Source organism: Panthera leo, chromosome A1 (assembly GCF_018350215.1).
Source record: "Panthera leo isolate Ple1 chromosome A1, P.leo_Ple1_pat1.1, whole genome shotgun sequence".
NCBI classification, from domain to species: Eukaryota; Metazoa; Chordata; class Mammalia; order Carnivora; family Felidae; genus Panthera; species Panthera leo.
This window is the reverse complement of record NC_056679.1, coordinates 185399605-185423750: the sequence shown is the minus strand read 5'-3', so window position 1 is coordinate 185423750 and position 24146 is coordinate 185399605.

The following is a 24146-nucleotide window of genomic DNA, read 5'->3' as shown; positions in this document are numbered from 1 at the left end:
ACAAACAAACAAGCAACAAAAATACATATACACATATATATATTTTTTTTCACAAGGAGGTCACTTTCCAGGATGAAAATGCTCTGTGTGATTTTAGAGAAATAATTCAATGTATTCATTTGTTTAGAAGTTGTTTGTTTGAAGAAAAGGGACTAAGAAACTGGTGATGTATTTCTTCATCATGGTTTATATTTATGTACTCTTTATATGTTTGGAGAGAAACTGGAGAAGTGTTGTTGGTAGAAAGTGATTCTGGCAAGGTAAAGTAGACTTATGTAGGGAATCATAAAATAGAAAACAAAACAAAATAAAACAAAAAAAATCTTCAGGAAACTAGGGAATAGAAACAATCGGATAAGCACTTCAGGCCATCCTTGCATGAACTTCTGGAAATTTAATTTCTCTGGAGAAAAACCTGGACTTAGGGTTCATGTCTGTCTCTTGGCTGGTCAAGCATGGGGCACTTTGTTTAAAGTTACCTCAAAGATTACACATAATGAGAATACGGAGTAAGGGAGAGAACTTATAATTGGGTATCTTACCTGCAACTTACCAGTATCCTTAAATAAATTTATTTTCTGTTAAAATCATTCATACTTTATTTTCCTTGAAATTTTAAAGACTGACTAAGCTGCTTTAACACTAGTAAGCCTATATTAGACTTGCCTACGATGTATCAGGTAATACACAATACAAATTGAGAATTGAAAATTAAATCAAATTAGGTCGTTGAATTCAAGACATAATTAATATAAATAGAAAGGGCAACCAAGTTTGCAGTGCAATAAGAGCCATACTTGATGTGTATTGCTAATGAGATTTTTGATGAAGCAATTTTTGATATTCTACAAGAAAGAGAAAATAGATCTTCAGGGCAGAGAAATGTTATGGGATCCACTACACACACCAGTCTGAGGCTTCATTGTTGGAAAGCAATGATAACTGTTTGTGATTTGACCATAAACTCAAATTTAAGGTTAGCACCCTTCTTTTGTCGTAGTATTTTTTGTGCACTCACTCCTTCTATTTGTTAGGTTATAGACTCAACCATGGCAGAAGAGAGGATCACTTTATTGCTAAAACATGAGGGAAACAGCAAGAACAATAACAAAACAAACTGTCTTGAACTTTAGAGGACAGTGAAAACCTCCCTATGGTATCATGATGTGTGTGTGTGTGTGTGTGTGTGTGTGTGTGTGTGTGTGTGTGTATCTTTCCCTATATGTAATATACCCTCTGCAAGCTTTCTAAAATAATCTATTTATATAAGGCTTCTAAATGTTTGCAAAACAAAGTAGTTACAAACACATGAAAGTTTTGAACATGTATTTCTGGACTACATGCTATGAGCAAATATTTAGATCCTTAAAGAAGTAATAATTTAATATTTTTTGTGCAATAAAGGAACTCACAGTCTATTAAACTTCAAAACTTGCTTTAATCCAGAGCATCCGCTGTGACTATTTAAATAAATTTTAATGTATATTTATGATTAGGAGTAATAAAGTAGCAGAGCCTATTTAAAACACAATAAAAGGCTTATTAAACTTTGGTAAATTGCTTAGGGATTCTTCAGAGAGATTTATTTTCCTCCTCCTGAAATAGTGCTCTCCTTCTCTGTAGAGTCAATGAACTTTATATACCTTGACTGGGATTAGAATTCCTTCTGCTAGAGCAAAAGCTACATTCAAAGTGTTTTTCCATAAAGGGCTAGTATCCCAACAGAATGAATTGAAAAGGTCATTAAGATACCTTTGGAGTCCCAGCAGAGCATGGCAGGAGTGAGGTGGCTGAATCATCAAAGGAATATGACCATATTGTGTCCATGCTGTTTTTCATTCACTCCATCATGAAAATTAACATGGCAAAAATATTTTCTTTTTCTTGGAGGCTCTTGCAGCCTCTCTCCTTTGGTAAACACACACATTTTCCTCCTGATGAAACCAGTTTGCTAATCAGCCAAGGTGCACTAAAAAGTCAAGTGCAATCAGATATTAAGAGACAAGTGATTAGGGAAAGTATTTAAGAATCAGAAGAAGTCATATTAAATGTAAATGCTACTGTCTCTAAACTTAGAAAGTTTTGCTTTGTGACATTTAATTTCTGCTCTTGCTTATATTACCCATCTACTTTTCTAATTAACATTTTGCATTCATTCCCAATATCAGCTTCTCCTATTGGTTTATCAATATGAAGCTGGTTCCCCTCCAGCAAGTAGGTCCTGAAGCAGTTTGTGAATCATAGTGGGGTCGAAAAGAGATGAATTATTTAGTTTCTAGCCAATATGTTTTCTGTTCAGCTCCTCTATTATAAAATGGAAACAACACTTTTTATAAAATACTGTTTAATATGGTCAAATCAAGATATATTTTATGTGAGTCTTATGTTTCAACAACTTTTCATGCTAATACATGGTAATAATGATTGAGACAGATACACTTGAAGACTATTCTGACATTTGACCTTTGGGAACTGAATTTGGATCATGTTTTATAGGTTTTAAAGATTCTTCTATACAAATATACAAATGGTTTAAGACTCATCTTTCAGGGATTTCTCTCTACCATGTCTCTGACAATTTAAACCATACAAAAATATAATTCAGCAACAGTGAAAAACTTCTAAGGATTATAAAGCCAAATGAAATTGTTTTCCCCTGAGATAATGTTTCTCAATCATAACACAATATGAAAAAAAACCAAACCTATGAGGAGCTTTTTTAAAAGTACCCATGTCTAGATCCCAATCCAAACACACAAAAAGTCAAGATTTTGTGGAGATGAGTAATACGTACAAAAGTACCAAAAGTTATAGTAGTAACTTTCTCATCATTTTTTACCTGAATAATAAATACTCATTAATTTTCCAAGATGCATTAAGTGGTTGATTTAAAAAAAATGAAAAAAAGCAATATCTTCACAGAGGATAGAGTTGAATGCAAACATTCCTCAGTTTAGGACTGTTGGGAAAAAATTCTTTCAGGTCCTCAAGAACCAAGGAATTTGTGCAGAAGTATGTTCTTTATTATTATGGTTGCTTTTTTTCCTTAATATTTTCAGATATTTTCAAATATTTTTGAAAATGCTACTTGAAAAACAAAGCACTATATTCTTGGAGGACATTTGGAATGTGTTAAATATTAAATGTATCATCATTTAAAGAAGTCAAAATATTATCTTTTACTTGTTATTCTTATCACATTTCTTCCTTCCACCATGAATTTGTTATCAAACCAGGTGTTTTCTGGATGTAGTTTTTTATTACCTCAGTTGATTCTCCCATCAATTTAGAAAATTTGTCAGTGCTCTCCTGTTACTCTCTCTGATGAGGATTCTCCTTTGTATAACCTTGCCACCTGTGTCTGTTGTCTTCCTGTTCACTATGACCAAAATTCTCTTCTTTGGGCTTTCACGTTTGTTGGTGTGAGCCAGAAAAGTAGAAATGGTTCCATTTATTCGTGGCAGATCTGCAAAAAACGACTGTCGGCTAGAAATACCAATAAAGACAATGTGGCCCAAGTAGCTCAGATTAGCCTACTTCACAGGAAAGCAACTCAACAGTATAAATGTGGTAATAAGACAAGAATTGTTATTCTGTATTGTTCCTATATTATCCTAATATCCCCACATCCAAATAGCTCCTGAACATACTACCCAATTTTGACTGGCTCCAAATCCCCTTCCACACTCATGGGAAACAGAATTCCTTGCAAAATCCCTTCAAAGTAATTTTTGAAGCTTCCGTGTACTTATATTCACTTACAAATAATCTTTATGTTTTGATGGTGCTGAAGCACTTCATGTATGCTTCAATTCTCACACTCCATGACAATTCAACAATTTCTAATTTAGAAAAGATGCTTTTTATCTCTAGGTTACCCACAGTGAAGTGCTCTGGGCCTGAACATGTCCCTAAGTGATTTAGATATTTTAAATGACAAACCCTATTTTCCTCCCAGCATGAAAAAATATTTATCACTTTTCTTGATCAGAGCAGTATCAGTTACCATTCCATAACCAAAAATCTTCTTGCTTCTGAAGCTAATGTTGTGTTGTGAAATCTAGTTTATTGAGTCATACCACATATTCTCTTATATCCCCTTTGCCATATCAGTACCATCGTCTTCCCTTTCCCCAGCCCACAGTACAAGAGTTAAACATATACCTATTTGTACCCTGGTGAGTGATTGTCCTCATGAACGTTGGCAGACACAAATCCTTACAGAGTTGTAGGGGTTGTACAAATGAAACAATGTGGGATTACTCAAAGGTAGGGAAAGGTTAGGAGTATTTGATATATGCTATCCTATATTATACGGCATTCTTTTTCACTGAGAACTGATTTTTTTCTCTAGCCTAAAAAAATGCCAAAGATATAAAAAAGCCATAAAGTTATCTTTATTCCTTACTAGCTCAGCCAACAGGGAGGACATTGCTGCTCTTATCCCCTTGGAGGAGCATTTCCCTTGGAAGAGTCTAACAGTGCACTTATCCCGGCAGTAAAATTTCAATCTGTCTTGAGGAGCAGCAATTCCACACAAGTTGGCCCACACTGAGAGACGCCTAACTGCACAACAGGTACTGGGTCAGAAGAACATAGGAAGTGTTGATGTGATTATTTTGCTCAATCTCATTTCTGGGTACTAAAGCTGATAATCTAAAACACACAGCCTCTCAGTTGAGTAAAAGTTTGATTCTTGAAGCCATATTCAAGTTCCATTCAGTTAGATTAATTCTACTCATGTCTTTTTGGGGGGAGAGGAGAAATTATATTTTTCTAATATTACATGAGACCATTTTTTTTGCTTCTTAATATGCTTTGCAGTTCCAGACTTCCACTTTAACATTCAGCCAAAGTCATTGATCTTTTACAATGTTCAGTACTAGTACTCCACACAATTATGTTATCTTTTATTCAATAAATATTTATCGAGCTTCTACTAAGTGCTCAAGAAATATTTATGGTAGTCTTATAAATCAAGTTGTAAAGAAGATAAATAAGACTATAGAAGAATAAATGGAAGGCTAGCTAACATCCCTTACTCTACTATGAACTCTTTCAGGGCAAGAAACATTTATAAGTAGCTAACAAGGTGGCTGGCATGTAATGGGTTCTCAATAAATATTTGTAGAAGTCAATTGTGAAGAAATTAGAAAATATGGACCTAACCCAAGAAATTAAGACATTAAAATTAATTTTGCCAGGAAGTGAGTACAAGTTGTAGTGAAGGAATAGAAACCTTCGAAGACAGACATGGAAGATCCAATATGTATCATGTGCTTACTTTTTTTAGAATTCTGCAGAAACATGAAAAACTATATCTTTTCTCTTGCCCATCTTACAGTTCAGTCATAGATGCAAGACATAAAGAAATAGTTACTTTCGTTAAATAGTGAGCACATTTTCATAGGGCACTATCACAGAATTTAAGACTGTGTCAAATGAACAATGCAATCATTGTTGATTATATAGCATTGTAACACTATTGTAGATTTCATAAAGATGGTAAGACATAGGCTGTTCGCATTTAATAAATCATCCAAATATTTTGCCTAGGTATAGGTTCCTGGTAAACTTCCGTCTCTAAGAATATAAATAAAACATTCCCCATGAAAGACATCAACTCTCTCATTCTGTGTGTGTGTGTGTGTGTGTGTGTGTGTACGCATGTGTGTATCAGAGGTACCAAATATGTTTTATGTGTTGATGAAAATTTATTTGCCATTCTGTAAAGGGTTTTATAAGACAAATATTTGCTTGTCAAAAATCACAAAGAATTTAAATATTTTGACACAGGAGACTTGTAAAATAGTTGATAACTTATAAATCACACCCTAAAATATTAATCATTCACATTGATTTCACTTATGATTAGCTTGTGACCACAACTATATTGTAAAATATTTAAATGCCAGGGTGGCTCAGGCAATTGAGCTTCAGACTCTTGATTTTGGGTCAGGTCATGATCCCAGAGTCCTGAGATGGAGCCACAAGTCAAGCTCTATACTGAGCATGGAGCTTGCCTAATATTCTCTCTGCCTGTTCCCCTGCTCACTCTATCTAAATTTTTAAAAAATTAATACCTAAATGTTGAGAATATTAGGGTTTTTTTGCTTGTACAACAGTCTCTAGCCTAATACCTAAGTTTTACTAATTTACATGAAAAGATTAATTGTTGGACAATTTGAAGCTATCTGATATGATTTCTAGGTAAGCAGATATTAAGAAACCTATCTAGGGGTGCTTCAGTGGTTCAGTCGGTTAAGCATCTGGCTCTTGATTTCAGCTCGTTCATGTTCTCATGGTTTGCGAGTTCAAGCCACACTACACTAATCTGTCAGTGCAGAGCCTGCTTGGGATTCTCTCTCTTTCCCTCACTCTCTCTTTCTGCCTCTCCCCACTCACATTTCTATCCCTCTTTCTCTCTCTCTCCCTCCCTCTCTCAAAATAATTTTTTGAAAAAGAAACCAATATAGAAAATTCTAAGAGTGGAAAAGGGACCATTCACTTTTCTGTAATTAAAATCTCAAAGAATATTTTTTCATAAGTTGGCCCTGAAAAGTCTCTAAAAATGTACAGCTTCTGTTGGTCTGGAAAACATGAAAAAAGGATAGAAATAGATATTATCACTCAGTATTCAGATGCTTAAAATTTATTAGGTTATTTCAAACTGCTTTTAGCAATTATGCCTTTGAGCATAAAAATACTTAGAAAAATCAGATAACTGAGGGTATGATTTTTTTTTAATGCTTTAAATATAGTTGAAGCAATACTGAATTGATCTGCTTCACAACCTTTGGGGAAAATAATTTCAAATAACAAGTCTGGGATTAACACTGAGAGAGGTAGACGAGTCACACAAGAGTTAGTCAAGTCAGCAGAGAAGGCAAAATCAATTATGTAAAAATTGCGCTTAAATTACCTATGAAATACAGTACACACAATTCTGTGTACCCATCCTGGTGAAGAAAATTGTCTGCACACTAAAATTTGAGAAACACTGAAGCAGACCAAGGAAATAAAAGGAAGTCTATATACAGATATATATGTATACATATATAAATTAAAATCATTCTGCTTGAAATATAATTATGAAACCTCTAGAAGTAAATAAGGGTGAGGTAAAAAGGAGTCAGTAGGAATTTAAAGTGTTTGCCCTTCCAAGCTCATGTAACCAATTTTAACATTAAGCCCTTACATCTTAATTTACAGGATTTATTAGTTGTGTCATGATAGGTTAGATTCTAAAGTTAGCACATATGACTCCACTAATCTTAAAAGGCCCCCCTGCTTTCAAACTCTCTTGTACTACATTTCAGTGTACCTAATGATCTCACATGTCCACTAAGGTAATGATGGTTTGAAGAATGGAGCCAAAATGCAAATGTTTTATTTAAAAAGTAATTTCATTATCTTTGGCAACAGAATACCTAATCTCTCTAGATAGTTTAATTCATACTGTACAGATCTCTATGTATAGTTAGCTCATTAACGATATTATTATCTACCTATGCTATTCAATATGGAAGCCACCAGCCACATGTGGCTATTTAAATTAAAATTAATTAAAGATAAATAAAAATTTACAATTCAGTTACACAGTCACACTAGCCACATTTGAAGAGCTCCATTGCCACATGTGTCTAGTGATTACCATTTTGGACAATACAGATATAGATCATTTCCATCATCACTGAAAATTCTGGGCAGCATTGGTATAACCATGTATCCACTTGCCTCATCTTATTTCTACAGAAAACCCCATGAGTAGTTGGGGTAAATTTTGTATAACAAACAGATTAGTAATTTAATTACCCACAATAGCTTTAATTATCTTTAATTTACTTTGAGACATTTGTCTTCATGAACATGATGCCCATTTATAATGAATAATTCATTTTGTTGATGGATAAAACTCTTTTTTTGCAGTCTAGAAACAAAGAAATATTGTGCTTTAACATTATGTAAATAGCAAAATACAGTCTATCTTATTAGGCTGTGTAAAACACTTATTTCTATCCTATATATACTCTTTTTGGAGCAGGGTATATTTTCTATTTAATGCACTATTTTAAAATTCACCAGTGTATTTGAGCCAAGAATAAAATTAACCATGGTGTCTGCTACTGGTGGAAATTATACGGCCCTTTATCCTTCACCCTTGGTGGTTGTTCATTTCTGGGAAAGTGATTTGGGGTACAAATGTCAATAACATGCTAATCTCTACTGTAGGGACTTCATTTTCAAACAAAAAGCTTTCTTCTTTGATTTTTATATAGAATGATTGGGTTCAAGGAGACATAACTACACAAGTAAGTCAATCTATTGCCTTTTTCCCAACCAAACACATTTTCTCAGGGTTTTGTGGCTCTCTTAGTTGGCTGGTTTCCTACTTGCATCCAAAGTAGAAAAAATAAATACAGAAAAGCAAAAACAAATACTAACAAATGGAATTAAGTCCACTCTTTATGCTGGGTACATTATTTTTTATTATAACTCTGGTTCATTCGTTCAGTAAATATTACTGGGTACATACTGCATTCCAGACAACGCTGTAGGCACAAGGCAGAGAAGGCTCCTGCCCTTCATGGGGATTTAAGTCTACTAGAGCTTGAGTAAGTGGAAGGTAAGGAAGAAAAGAAAACGTAAACAAATACATAAATAAGGTCACTGAAATAGTGACAAATTCTATGAAGAAATTAAAATAAGCTAATGGGAGAGAAGTGACTAACATAAGCGGTTACTTTAGGTAGGATGCTAAGAAAAGTCCTCTACAAAGGGTGATCCTGAAGATGAGAAATAGTGATGAGTAAACATCAACTATGTAAAAACAAAGAATTAGAGGATTCTAAAAAGACACAACAGTAATGCAAAATCCCTTAAGTAGAAATAATCTCTTAAATGTGCTTAAGAAATAATTATTTGACGACAACAACAACAACAAAGGACTAGGGTTGCTAGGGTGGAGGAGAGAGGAAGGGAATGGTAGGGAATGAGCTTAGGGATAGGTACAAGGAAGATACTAATCTTGTAGGCATGGTAATAAGCTAGGAATTTATTTTAACTGCAATAGGAAGCCATTTGAAGCATTTTAAACAGGGAAGTGATACATTCTGGTTTCTATTTTTAAAAGATCATGAAGGCAACTTTGTGGAGAATGGACTAAATGAAGCAACAAAAAGCAGAAATATCATCCTGGAAAAATAGGCTGTCAGTATTTTCACCAGATAATGGTGACGTGACTTGAATGATAACAGAGTAGATGGGGGGAAAATAGATCCAGCATATACTTTGGATGCAAAGTAGACATAACTTATTAATGGGTGTGGACAATGAGAGAAAAGGAATGATTGGTGGTGAAGCCCAGTTTTTGCCCTGAGCAAGTGAGTGAAGGGTGGTTCCATCAACTCAGATGTGGTTGTGATAAACTATGCTATCCAATTAATTTCCCATGGAGAATGGCTAGCAATGTCCACTTATCTCAGTAAACTATGGAGGGAGCTATTTCTTAGTCATCAATTTGATCATGACCAGAAGCATCCTCTGACAAGAGATAAAATTCTCTACAGGACTGGTGTAGGCCTTAAAATATAACATAGAACGACTACATTATACATAATTCTATTTCAGCATATCATGATAACTGTGCCACGTGCATAAATATACTCTTAAGATACCAATACTCAGAATGGAAAGAAATGGCAAATATAACCCATCTCCATGTCACACATCTCTGAGTTCAAGTTCTTGCTTTGGTTCTGTGTAATTTTAGACAAATCACTTAATCCCCTTAAGTCTTATCTGAAAATGGAGGAAATATGTAAAACACTTCACATATTGCCTGTGATGGAACGGATATTCAATAAGTAAGAGAGCCCCTCTTTCTTGTCTTTTTTTCCACTTACAGTAATTGCCAAGTTGTCATTCAGCCTCATTTATTCCATCAGCTTAGCAATCTTAGTGTAAAAATAGTATCTCTTTCCTGGTAGTTATAGCAAAAGGTCCATATTTATCTTATTTTCCTCTCATGTTTGCCAACCAGAACTAAATACTAATGGCTAACAGGTAGAATAGGTTAACTGGCCAGCTGTGGCTCGCTTGTCAATTCCTGGAATAAGAAGGCAGGCTAAGAAAGACCATGTTTAGTGAACAGGAGAGAATGGTGGTTCCACAATGAGAAATCAAAATGAGGTTACTAGAAGAAGATCAATGAATGCTATTGGGAGAAAACATCTACTATGATGTATGTGCATTTTTTTCTTGAAAAATACTTAGGAATGTTAATATTTATTGCCCCAATTCTCTTTTAAAAGTGAAAACCTCTCTAAACCTCTCCAATAACTGAACTTCTCAAGGGGTCAGTCAACACTTTATGGTAGGATTAGCTCTAAACAAGAAGTTACTAGGTGCATTTCTATTCCTATCTTCATTACTATTAGCTCTTAAAATGCTGGCAATAGATTTTTTTGCGGCAAACTCAGGATGAGAAAACAAGAAACTCTGAGTTTAAATACAGATTTCTCGGGTCGCCTGAGTGGCTCAGTCGGTTAAGCGCCCGATTTCGGCGCAGGTCGTGATCTCGTGGTCCGTGAGTTTGAGCCCCGCGTCGGGCTCTGTGCTAACAGCTCAGAGCCTGGAGCCTATTTCAGATTCTGTGTCTCCCTCTCTCTGACCCTTCATGCTCTGTCTCTCTCTGTCTCAAAAATAATAAACATTAAAAAAAATTTAAAAAAATAAATAAATACAGATTTCTCCCAGGCATCTTTCCTTTAAGAAAGAGAATGGCATGGGATTCTCATGCTTTGTTCTACTCAGTTGTAAGTTCATTTAATATACCTTTAATTTAGACATATCTTCTTTTCATTATCATGTTGAGGGAATCAACCCTGTGCATGCAATGTGGACCTGGAAATTCAAATGCATTCAGTTGGATTCATCCTTACCCTTTCTCTAAAACTGTTTTTTTAATGGATCATTATCTTTTTTTTGAATGCTTATTGACATGTGAATGAACATCCTAAAAATATGTGCACATATACAAATAGCTTAAAAGATTATATCTCAGCTCAGCTACTTACTTGTCAAGTTTTAGGCAAGTCTGTTGACTTTACTCAGCCTTAGTTTCATTAGCAGCAAATGGGAAACAATTGTTGAACCACTTGTATGTATGATGTTTAGATTAGACTATATTTTGGAAAGCACTTTCAAAGCTTTGAAGATTTATGCATGTGTGGCAGATACTCTTATTCATCTACTCAACAGCCATCTCACCTATCTTCTTTGCTAAGAGAATCTTAATTATATTCTGCAAGGCAATGTAGCCAAACCCAGAGATAAATCATTACCGATCTAATCTGGTCATGGATAGATACTAATTTCCCAGCATTGCTTATACCAAAGGGTTTCCATGTTTCTCTCTTCTGACTAATTAAACAGAACAGGGAATCTTCTAGATTGTTAATGGGAAAGAATTTTTGCTCACTAATGTGAGGGAAAAGAAGATAAGGCCCTTAATTCCATAGCCAACCACTGCTTCCTATCTTTGTATGAAGTCATACTGCCCGCAGTTAAAACCCTGACTTAGGAAGGGAGATCAGAGACTCAGGGGTTAGATCTTGGATGAACTCATTAAGGAACTAAAAAAAAATTCCAGCAACTGCCAATATCTACAATTAATTGTAAGTGCGAGAAATAAAACTATACTGGTTTGATGCAATATTAGTTGAAATTTCTGTTATCAACTGGTAAATCTATTCTAATTGATAAAACAAATATTACTATGAGTAGTCTTGCAATACTCTAGGGATGAGAATATGAAGGCAAGATAAATAGTTTATACAGGACCAATGCCAGGGATTTTTAACAAAGAATTAATGAATGTCTACATTCTATGAACTGTGGAATTGTATGATAAACTGTATATGCATATGTATAATTTCTAGGACATTGTTGAACCAATATTCAAATAGGGCTGTGATCCAAAATAGGTATGTACTTTGAAATAGATTAACACTTTCTCTCTTCTGCTATATTGGTTATGCCAGCACACAGTAGGCATCCAATAAGTATTTGATGACTAAATGAATGAATAAATTAACATGTCAACAGTTTGCCTTGTATGTGCCAGATAGTTGCTAAAATTTGAGATTTCAATTGTACCAAGGTATAGGCCCTTTCTTCAAAAAGTTTGCATTCTAAAGGAAAAAAGAAGGAATGGAAAGGATTTTGTTCTGGAGTGCTAATTTATAAGATAGGTTTGTGCAGAGATGCTACAGAAAATGTTATACAAAGACAGGGGCCTGTACCAGCAGGAAGGCTCAGTATACTTCCTATACTCCAGACTTTTTTAGTGTTAAGAAGATACCTACTCCAGAGAAAGAGTCTGAGTTTTGTTAAACCATGAAGAACACAATACAGAATGTAAAGGCTGAAAAATGTAAAGGCTCAAAATTCACGTTACCCCCAGAACCTCATAGTGTGACCTTATTTAGAAAAAAGTTCTTTGCAGATGTAATTAGTTAAGATAAGGTCATACAAGGTTAGGAAGAGCCTTCATTTCAGGGACTGCTGTCCTTATGAAGAGAAGAGGACACACAGAAGAACATGCAGTGAAGAAGTCCAGTAGAGTGGCAGAAATCAAAGTGAGGGAGCTACAAACCAAACAATGCCAAGGATGGTGGACAACCACCGAAACCAAGGAGAAAAGAACGCAAGGGATTCTCACTCAAAGCCTCCAGAAGGAAGGAACTGTCGACATTTTGATTTCAGAGTTCTGTGTTCCTGAACTGTGAAAGAATAAATAAATTCCTGTTGTTTAAGCCACCCAGTTTGTGGTAATTTGTTATGACAGCACTTGGAAACTCACACAGATGTAGGGCCAACAGGAAGGCTCAGTAAAGGCCTCATAAAGAAAAGATTGTGAGCTCAATTTAAAAGATAATTTAAGATTCTTGCCTTGGTTCGTTCAAATTTAAAACAAACAAAAACATTACAATAAAGCATTTTAAACCACTTTGCATACTTTAGACTTTTTCCATGGTCATGAAAAATCCACACCAGAGTAAAATAATTTTTTAAATGTTATTAAGCTATTTGAATTTTGTTAAACTATGAAGAGTCCAGTGTTCAATACCTTCCATTCTTGCTACTGAAGTGCAAATTCAATACTCAAATGAAGAAACTGCTAGGATCTTATTAAAAAGAAAATTTTGTGCCTACTCCTGTCTTCAATTTAATAAGCCTCAAAGCAAACTAATGAGGTCAAAGAGATAATATGATTTGGAAACTAATGGAAGAGAAATACTCATCCTACTAAAAGGGCAATGTATCATATATTTCTAACTGAGAAATATTGTTTTCTATGTGGTTTTGCTTTCTATTAACAGCTAAGAACATCCCATTCTTAATGACACAGACATTACATTTTACACTAATTCTTTTTTTCAAATTTGGATATAGAAGAGTGAATTTACATACAAAGACATTTTCTATATAATAAATAATTACAAAATGAACATAAGGAGAATACTTATTGAGTATTACACATTATGTAGAATACTTTCAATAATAAGCATCTGAATTACATGTAGAGAGAAATAGTCACATGCTGGGTTTTAAATTTAACAAGACATTTTAAACAATTATTTAAAAAAAAGTATTTAAAAACAATCGACAAGCTTGTAGCATGGTAACCCCAAAACTTTGGCAAGATCCCCAAAATGTTATTCACATGTTCTCTATACATTCTTCAGCTTTCTTCCCCAGGAGCTGGAGTTAGAAAGAAAGCCCAAGAAGCTATTCATAAAGAGATGTCTATACTCCATACTATTTCATTTACAAAACTCTTGTAGATACTATGCTTTGGAACCAGAGATAATTCTAATCATGTTCTTGCATAATTATTGTTCTTTTTATTGTCAATGAGCAAGCAAAACTTATTCAGGGCTCTATTTCCCAGAAGAAGTGAAGAGAATAACAAATGCCTGGAGTTGTGCCTGGAAACTGAAGGATTTTTACTATAATTCCCTTCTTCAGATTTCTCTAGGTCCAGGCTTTAGATCCAGTCCTCCTTTAGATCCAGTCCATCTCTTTATACCTTGTCAACTAATGTTTTAGCCTTCTCCTAGAAAATGTGAAGCATGACCAAAATATCATGAAGGAGAATCCATGATTTTAATATGGCCACAATCCCACTTTATCAAGGCAGGCTGAAGCTGTCAAACAAACATTTTTTTTTTTTTTTTTAGTCCTTACTATGTGCCTATGCTCAGGAGTAGGTTTTCAGTAGTAAGACAGACATAATCCCCTTTGGAAGACAGTGTTGCTTTTCCTAACATTGGGACATTATTATCTCCTGTGCAATCTCTTCTTGAGATAAGGGTTTTCTTAATCCTCTCCCCACCACCTTAAAACTTTTAATTTTAAAATGCTGCAAAAGTAATACTACCGTCACTTCTGTTTTTATAGAGTTAAAGAAATATTTTGATAGTATGAATATAATTCCAAATGTAATATTTTCCCTGTTTGGGATGTTTTGAGTGTGTACTGCAAAGGAGGATTTTGAATCCTCCTACAACCTCATGAGCTCCAGATGATGACTCATCTCTCCTGTTTGCAGTTGGTCTAAAATAACTGTGAAAGAGCAGTTTCAAGACATTTAAAGGGTTACTATTCTGAAGTTTGCATTTTGTCCTGAAAGGTGAAACTTAGTCCACTTATATAATAATTGCAACCAAGTGGCCAACTTGCCTACCCTTCTGCATTCGAATATGTAATCACCTATATTCAACTAGAAAAGAACAAAATCCTACACAATAGCAAAAGCACTAGCCTATAATTCTCATACCAATAAGAAGTGATATTATAAATGTTTTAATTTATTTACTTTTGAATTTTTCTTGAGGAGAGGTTCTAGAACTGCCTGTGAACCATGAAAAGAAATAATAGCATTTAAAACAGCCCAGAATGCTATGTCCTGCCATCAAAATAAAATAACCTAAACTTATCAACATCAAAAGCTTTTATCATAACTTTTTCTCTTTTTCTTTCATTAAATCCTGGTAATAACTCTTTGTTGATGTAATGTTAAAGCTATGTCAAATTGTTCCAGTGCTATACTTAGGGAATCCAAATGAGCTGAGTTGTTAAATATGTTTGTTTCATACCCAATAGTTATACCCACCTTCATTTTCTATGGCAGTTGTGCTTATCTTCCATTCTTCCTTGTTAGAAAGTTTAAAAACAACTTTTTCTGTCTTCTTTTTAAATTTAAGGGATTAATTTTATATTTTCTCAAGAGACCCATCTTCCTTCATGTGTGTATAGATTTATTTAATCGTTCAAATATCTCCTTTGTAAACAATATCAAAAAAGTTCAGCCTTAAAAAATAACAAAAACAAAACCAAGTCTCATCCTGGAGATTAAAAAATAAATATTCAGGGGAAAATATTTTACATCTGAATTTTATTAGGCAATTATCTTTCATAAAATATTGATGAAAATCTTTCAATGATGTGTAACAATAGTAATAGATAATTGCATTTATTATAGCCATTTGCTTTTGTTATTCTCTAAGGTTAATTTTGTTCTGTCTAATGCTATTTTAATTAAATATACACTGCAAGTAGGTCAATGTTATTAGATGTTGGGTCAATATGTTTATGAGTCAGTTTTTATTTATAATAACTCTCTTGCTCCTTTCCAGCAAGAATTATTGGCCTATAATTTAAAACACAAATGAACTGTCTCTGAAAATAGAACTAAGAATTATTTTCAAGAAATGAATACTTAAAGTAGCTTAACATCCAATGAGTGAAACTGTGAGCTGATTTGTTTTATAGGTGTGTGTATAAATGTGTGCGTGTGTGTGTGTGTGTGTATTTAACACAATCAAGCTCTATTGACATGAGATCATTTATCAGAAAAAAAATTGTACAAAACCCCAAGGCTTATGTTTTCTCAAATTAAGAGAGAATATCTTCAAAGGTAATAGGTACTTGGTGATGGCAAAAATGAGTTGACAAAGGGAAACCTCAACAGCTGGCAATGTTGTACATATAGTCTCAAAAGCACTATTTTATTGCATTGGCAAGAGTCTTTGTGGCACCCTGATATGTCCAAGACAGTGTCTACAGATAAAACTTCAAGAAGGTCTCATCAACTAAAAGTTCCCAACAACTCAACCATTATGTTTCAACCATACTACTAAATGCTTGAAAGACATACAGAAATATTTAAGCAATCATATTATGACCTGATCTTCTTTGATTATTCATGGCAAAAAAAAAAAAATATCTGAGTCATGTAAAAGGATGGTTCTGCCATTTGGCACAACCTAAGGATCCCCTTCTTGGTCACTTGTAATGTGGATATACTCTAAGATCCTTAAACAGCAGAATAATGCATAACTGTAGACTCTCGTTATCAAGAAAATATAAAACCAATCTCTTCTGAAATATGGGAAACAATAAATAGAAGAGAATATCTTCCTGCACAAATTCCTTCTACTAAATAGAAAACTGGCTTTTAGATCCCTTGAGTCATCCTTTTGCATCACAGGTTTCTAATTAAATACGTGCAAGTAGGATCTCTAATGAATAAGCAAACTGCCACCTAAAAGATAGAATAATGTCTAAAACTTTAGGAAGCAATGTTCCAAAATTTTGTTTATTCAAGAAGTACATTGTGCAGGCCTACACTACATCAGTTAGTAAGATGAGCTGCAGAGAATACAGTAGTAATAATCCAATGCATGTGAAACAGAAACTTCTTGCTTTCATGGAACTGTCCATCTTGTGAGATAGATAAGAGATGCACAACTATGGTATGAAGACATAAACAGTCAGACTTAAGACAGAGTGGTAAAGTGCAGTAGAAATTAAGGTCACAAAGAAAGTAATCCTACTAACTTTGAAAAGCCCACTTATGCACCAGGCCCCATGATGAATACTTTTCATATTCATATTTTGGTATATAAGTCAAATATATCCTAACTTGTGATGTGAAATTGTTTTTAATATTAATACTTTGACAAAAGAAAAGACAGCATAAGGGGAGAAGAGAGAAAGTCAGATAAGATGTCATTTCTCTAAATATCCCACCTCAGAGATAAATTCAATATTCTATAAATGTTAGTTAATGTGTTTATTATTATCATTATGGTTTCTAATATTATTCAGAACCATCTCCAAAACCTACATCAACATATAATTGAGGCATCTATATTCTGAATAAAGATCAACATTTCTCAAGTTGTTTTTCTCAGAATACTAATTCTATGAACTATTTCTTTTAGGGTTATATTTTAAAAGAAAAGTTACTTTAAGGGTCAAACATGAATGGGAAATGCTAGGTTAGTCCTCCAGGTAAAAACTGCCAGACTTTTCTGAGCCTGTAATATGATTCCCCAACTAGGGAACACAGCAATTGCACAACTTATTTTACTGTAGAATTACTTTTCTCTCAGTTCATTGAAAAAACATTTTTTCAATGGTGTGCAATTCAAACTCCTAAGGGTCATCTGTTGGGTTTTTTTTTGGGGGGGGGTTGTTTTGTTTTATTTTTCTTCCAAATTTTTCTTTTGATTCAAGCTAGTTAACATATGGTGTAATGCTGGTTTCAGGAGTAGAATTTAGTGATTCATCACTTACACATAACACACAGTGTTCAGCACAAGTGCCCTCTTTAGTGCCCATCACCCATTTAGCCCATCCCCTCCACCTTCCCTCCAGCATTCCTCAGTTTGTTCTTTATAGTTAAAAGTCTCTTACGGTTTGCCTCCCTCTCTGTTTGTATCTTATTTTATTTTCCCTTCCCCTATGTTTATCTGTTTTGTTTCTTAAATTCCACATATGAGTGAAATCATACAGTATTTGTCTTTCTTTGAAAGACTTATTTTGCTTAGCATAATACATTCTAATTTCATCTACATCATTTCAAAGGCAAGATTTCATTCTTTTTGACAGCTGAGTAATACTCCAGTGTGTGTGTGTGTGTGTGTGTGTGTGTGTGTGTGTGTGTCTTTCATCTTAAGTTTATTTATCTATTTTGAGAGAGAGAGAAAGAGAGAGACAGAGAGAGAGACAGAGAGAGACAGAAAGCAGGGGATGAGCGAAAAGAGAGAGAGGGAGAGAATCCCAAGCAGACTCTGTGCTGATAGCACAGAACATGATCTGTGCTGGCAGAACCCCAGTGTGGAGTTCAAACTCACAAACTGTGAGATCATGACCTGAGCTGAAACCAAGAGTCGGACGCTTAACCGATTGAGCCACCCGGGTGCCCCCATAAACCACATCTTCATTATCCATTCATCAGTCAATGGACATTTGGCCTCAGCAATCAGACAACAAAAAGAAATAAAAGGCATCCAAATCAGCAAGGAAGAAATAAAATTTTCATTCTTTGCAGATGACATGATAGTCTATGTAGAAAACCTAAAATACTCCACAAAATAATTGCTAGAACTAACACATGAATTCAGCAAAGTCACAGGATATAAAATCAATGTGTAGAATTCTGTTCCATTTCTATACACCAATAATGAAGCAGCAGAAAGAGAAATCAAGTAATCAATCCCATTTACAATTGCACCAAAAACCATAAGATACCTAGGAATAAACCTAAGCAAAGAGTTAAAATATCTATATTCTGAAAACTATAGAACATTTATGGAAAAATAAAACTGAAGACAACACAAAGAAATGGAAACGCATTCCAGGCTAATGGATAAGAACAAATATTGTTAAAATATCTATACTACCCAAAGGAATCTACATATTCAATGCAATCCCTATCAAAATAACACCAACATTCTTCACAAAGCTAGAACAAACAATTTTAAAATTTGTATGAAACCACAAAAGACCCTAAATAGCCCAAGTAATGTTGAAAGAGAAAACCAAAGCTGGAGGCATCAAAATTCAGGACTTCAAGCTGTATTATAAAGCTTTAATCATCAAGTCAGTGTGGTGCTGGCACAAACACACACACACTTAGAGCAATGGAACAGAATAGGAAACCCAGAAATGGACCCACAACTGTATGGTCAACTAATCTTTGACAAAACAGGAAAGAATATCCAATGGGGAAAAAAAGTGCCTTCAACAAATGGTCCTGGGAAAACTAGATGACAACATGCAGAAGAATGAAACTGGACCACTTTCTTATACCATACACAAAAATAAATTCAAAAATGGATAAAATACCTAAATGTGAGAAAGGAAACCATCAAAATCCTAGAGGAGAGCATAGGCCGCAATCTCTTTGATCTCACCCAGAGCAACTTCTTACCAGACATGTCACTGGAGACAATGGAAACAAAAGCAAAAATGAACTAGTAGGACTTTATCAAGATAAAAAGCTTCTGCACAGCCAAGGCAACAATCAACAAAGCTAAAAGGCAACATATGGAATGGGAGATCTTTGCAAACGATATATCTGATAAAGGGCTAGTATCCAAAATCTATAAAGAACTTATCAAACTGAACACCCCAAAATCAAATAACTCAGTTAAGAAATGGACAGAACACACGAACAGACATTTTTCCAAAGAAGACAAATAAATGGCTAACAGACACATGAAAAAATGTTAAACATCATTCATCTTCAGTAAAATACAAATCAAACCACAATGAGATACCACCTCACACCTGTCATAATGGCTTAAATTAACAACTCAGGATACAACAGATGTTGGCCAGGATGCAGAGGAAGGGGAAGCCTAGAACTATCTTACAACCTAGCAATCGCACTATTAGGTATTTATCCAAAGGATACAAAAATACTGATTTGAAGGGGCATATGCAACCCAATGTTTATAGAAGTACTATTAACAATAGTCAAATTATGGAAAGAACCTAAATATGTAAGGGGCATCTGCTAAGTCCAAGACCAGGGTGACTAGAATTCACTTCACTGGATTTGATGATTAAGTCTATTTTAAACAACTAACTAACTAACTAACTAATTAACTAACTAGCTTTCTTCCTTTCCTTCTTTCTTTATTCAATCCTTCCATCTTTTCTTCATTCCCTTCTATTTTGCTCTTTTTATAAGATTTATGGGAGAGTCAGATGACACACCAGATTGCTTAAGGTTAGGTAAGTTAGAGTTTTTCCAGAACATCAAGTATTGTTGGCACTAATATGATTCTTCTTAGGATATTTTTAGTCTGAAATGATGATCCAGGTTCTGAAGAGAAGATGACTAAAGAAAGGCATGAATTGAATTATGTTTAGATCCAATGGGATTTCCTTTAGTTTGTTTATCTCTCTGAAATAAGAAATTAAACCAGTACAATTTTATAATACAGATATAGAGAAATATATGATTAAGGTAGAAGTTCATACTTGTTCTTGCAAAAGAGAGAGCTGAATTCCAAATAGGCTTGAAGCATGATTTATTGAGATATATTTCATTATGTATCAGACTAAGAATTCTGCATAGCAGGACACTCTGTTGATAACAGTCTTTCTGAATATCAAATCACCTTTTTATCTAAAGTTTATTTATTTATTTTAGGAGACAGCACAATGGGGGAGGAACAGAGAGAGAGAGAGAGAGAGAGAGAGAGAGAATCCCAAGCAGCCACCACCAGTGCAGAACCTGAAGCGGGGCTCATACTCACAAACTGTGAGATCATGATCTGAGCCAAAATCAAGAGTTGGATGCTTAAAGACTAAGCCACCCAGCCACCCTGAATTCAACTTTTATTTCTTATTCTATCATTCCACCTTATCTCAATATTTTTTATGTTGCTATGACTCAAAATATCTTGGTTTGAGTAGCTATGAGGGCTAGGATTTAGGATGAAGGGAGTAAGGTATTCACCTCAGAGACATTTAAGCAATGCCAGAAGAAGAAGAAGGAGAAGAAGAAGGAGAAGAAGGAGAAGGAGAAGGAGAAGGAGAAGGAGAAGAAGAAATCAAGATAAATAACATTTTAATGAGATTTTAAATCAAAATTAATATTAAAAGTCCATGATAAAGAAAACACCAGAATTTTGAATAAAGACAGCATCATAATACTGATTTTTTTTCCTTTTGCCTTAGGCTCCATTATGGTTTGGCATGGCACTGAGAGAGGCCTCTTTAATCAGAATCTCCCAGGGTTGCACTCTGACAGTCTCACACCTGAGGACACTTAGCATGCAATAGTTGAGTTTTACATAACCTACATGAGCAAGCACATTTGAACACAAACAGTTTAATTCAGTTACATATGGTGTTATTTTGCCAACAACCATTAAGTGCTTAGAAGCTATATTAAACTAATGGTTTTCTTTTTCTTTAAATCTGTTTGTGAATAGACATACTTCATATGACAAGATCAATGGAAAATGTAAATATTTCTTATGAATGTCCTGATGGAAACTTCAAAGCCCTGGAAAGTTAACCCAAGGTCAAAGAAAAAGTGCTCGATTCTGAACACCTCCTGAGTGTCTTTTCCTCTCTCAGAGTAAATGTGCATTTTGGCAAATTAAAAGCAAAAATCATGACGCTGATTTTCTTCTTTTATAAATAGTTAGACCTATCCTGATCATTTTTCTAGAGGTTAGAATGAGGGATTTGGTTAGTTTTGTCTAAAATAAATTCTATGAACCATTATTCTACTGCCCTCTATTGTTAAACAATGAATAATAATGTCCTTGAACAGGGTGAAATAGAGAAATATCTTTCAAAAAGCAGTCATATATATCTGTATTATATATGTGTTGATAACCTAGGGTATTCCCTGGAGGGCAAAACATATGTGGTTTGCCTCTGGAAATTTGAAATCCATTAGGAAAAGTTTTTATTTTGGCATATGTACTTCAGCACACACTATGACAAATTATTAAAATTTATTAAAATTAACTTAATTATTTTAAAAATAGTATACACATATTTAAAAATAACTGTTCAATACAGAAATGTGCAAAGAAAAGAATAAAAGTCCCCAAATCCTATAACCATAAACAATAGTGACATCTGATATTATATTTCCCAAGTTCATTGTACAAAATTCTACTTTTTAAAAAATCGCATTTTTAAATAAACTTTTGTCTTTACTTATTCTAAAAGGTCTTTCTTGCCTTCTGACTTAATTCTTTTCAATATCTTGAGTGTTCGATTGATTAAGCAAATCACCCATGAGTATACATGCAAGAAGCAATGAGGACTTTTAGAAAAACTACCCAAAAACTCTGAGTAACTTATGACAAACATATGTGACACAATCAACCCAAGCACACTAATGGTGACAAGCTATAAAGAACTAAAGAAATGAGGTCCACCTGTGTGGCTCAGTCAGTTAACTGTCTGACTCTTGATTTCAGCTCAGGTCATGATCTCATGTTCATGGCTTCAAGCCCTGCATCAGGCTCTGTGCTGATACTATGGAGCCTGCTTAGTGTTCTCTGTCTCCCTTTCTCTCCACCCCTTCCTCTCTCTCTTTCTCTCTCTCTCAAAAATAAATAAATCAATGTTTTTTTTAAATGAACTAAAGAAATGAAATTCAGAGCATCAAATATAGTGTAGCTCACAACTGCTGTGAGGATGGTTATGAAAGATTTCACCATTCTGGAAAAAAGATGAATGAAAATGGGTCAGGATGACACTAATGCAGATGTCAGGCAAAGACTGAATAAAGGTATTGGTGGGTTGTACCACAGTGAGAATAAGCATGATTCTTACCGAGAATGGTTAAAAAAAAAAGAAACAAAAGAAAAACAAAAAACTGACCTGCTCACTCTAAACTGTGAGCTCCTTTTTTTCCCTTAAATATTTGGTTATTTTTGAGAGAGAGAATGAGAGAGAGAGAAGTAGAGAAAGAGGGAGAGAATCCTAAGCAGGCTCAGCACTGTCAGTGCAGAGCCCAACGTGGGCCTGAACCCACGAACCAAGAGATCATGACCTGAGCCAATACTTAGCCGAATGAGCCACCCAGGCACCCCTAAACTGTGAGCTCTCTAAGTGCAGTACCTATTTCAGTGTTTTTGACCTTCTAAGATCAAGATGGAGTACATAGTAAGCAAGAAGAAATGTTAAAGAGAAAGACTGCCATAAAGGAAAAGAGATTGGGAGGGAGGGATAAAGGTAGAACAGAGGTGAGAAGGAAGAGAGAGTGATGGGGAAAAGCAGAGGAGAGAGGAATAATAAAGAACAAGGAAGGAAGGATGGAAGGAAGGAAGGAAGGAAGGAAGGGAGGATCAAGGGAAGGAGGGACAGAGGATAGAAGGAGGGAGGATCAAGAGAGGGAGAAGAGAGAGAGAACTATAGGGAATATTGAGAAATACAGTATTCATACATTCAGATATGAGTGTTGCATTATTGGATAATGGCAACATTGGATAACAGCTAATAAAAATGTCATAAGTGCAAAAAATAAAACTTAAATCTTTAACACACCAGGCAGACACTGAAATTTGAGCAGGTGAACGATAGAATGAAAATATAATTTGGCTTTGGGTGGTATGTGCAGGTGCATAATAAATAAATGTTGACATTACCTGATCATGCAGAATGATATTTGTAATAACACATTATTGCTAATAATAATCTTCCTATAATTGTGTGGGATAACATTTCCAACACTTCCTAGCCTGCTTAATCTGTCTGCTATTCATCTCTCCATTTATTTATAAAGAAAACATCTATCGAATATCGTATGTAATGGGCATTGTTCCAGATCTAACAAGAAAGTAAAGATTATTTCTTTATATATGTATTTGTGCATATTCCAAAAAAGAATTTAAAAAAGTAAGTGTGTTTAATATATGATTGCTACTCTTAGGAAGGTTATGAGCTCCAGGGTGCCTGGGTGGCTCAGTCAGTTAAGTGTCTGACTCCTGTTTTGGTTCAGGTCATGATCTCACAGTTGTGAGTGGAGCCCCAGGTCAGGCTCTGAACTGGGTGTAGAGCCTGCTTAAGATTCTCTCTCTCCCTCCCCTGCTCATTCATATTCTCTCTCTTTCAAAATAAATAAATAAATTAATTAATTAAGTAATATAAAATAATTAAATTTGAAAGAAGGTTATGATCTCAGTAGCAGAAGATATGCATGCATAATGAAACACAAAATAAATAAATTAAACATTCTATGAAAGCTTGAAGGGAGCTAAGATGAATTCCAAATTGCTAGATTGAGGAAGTCTTCATGAAAGATATGG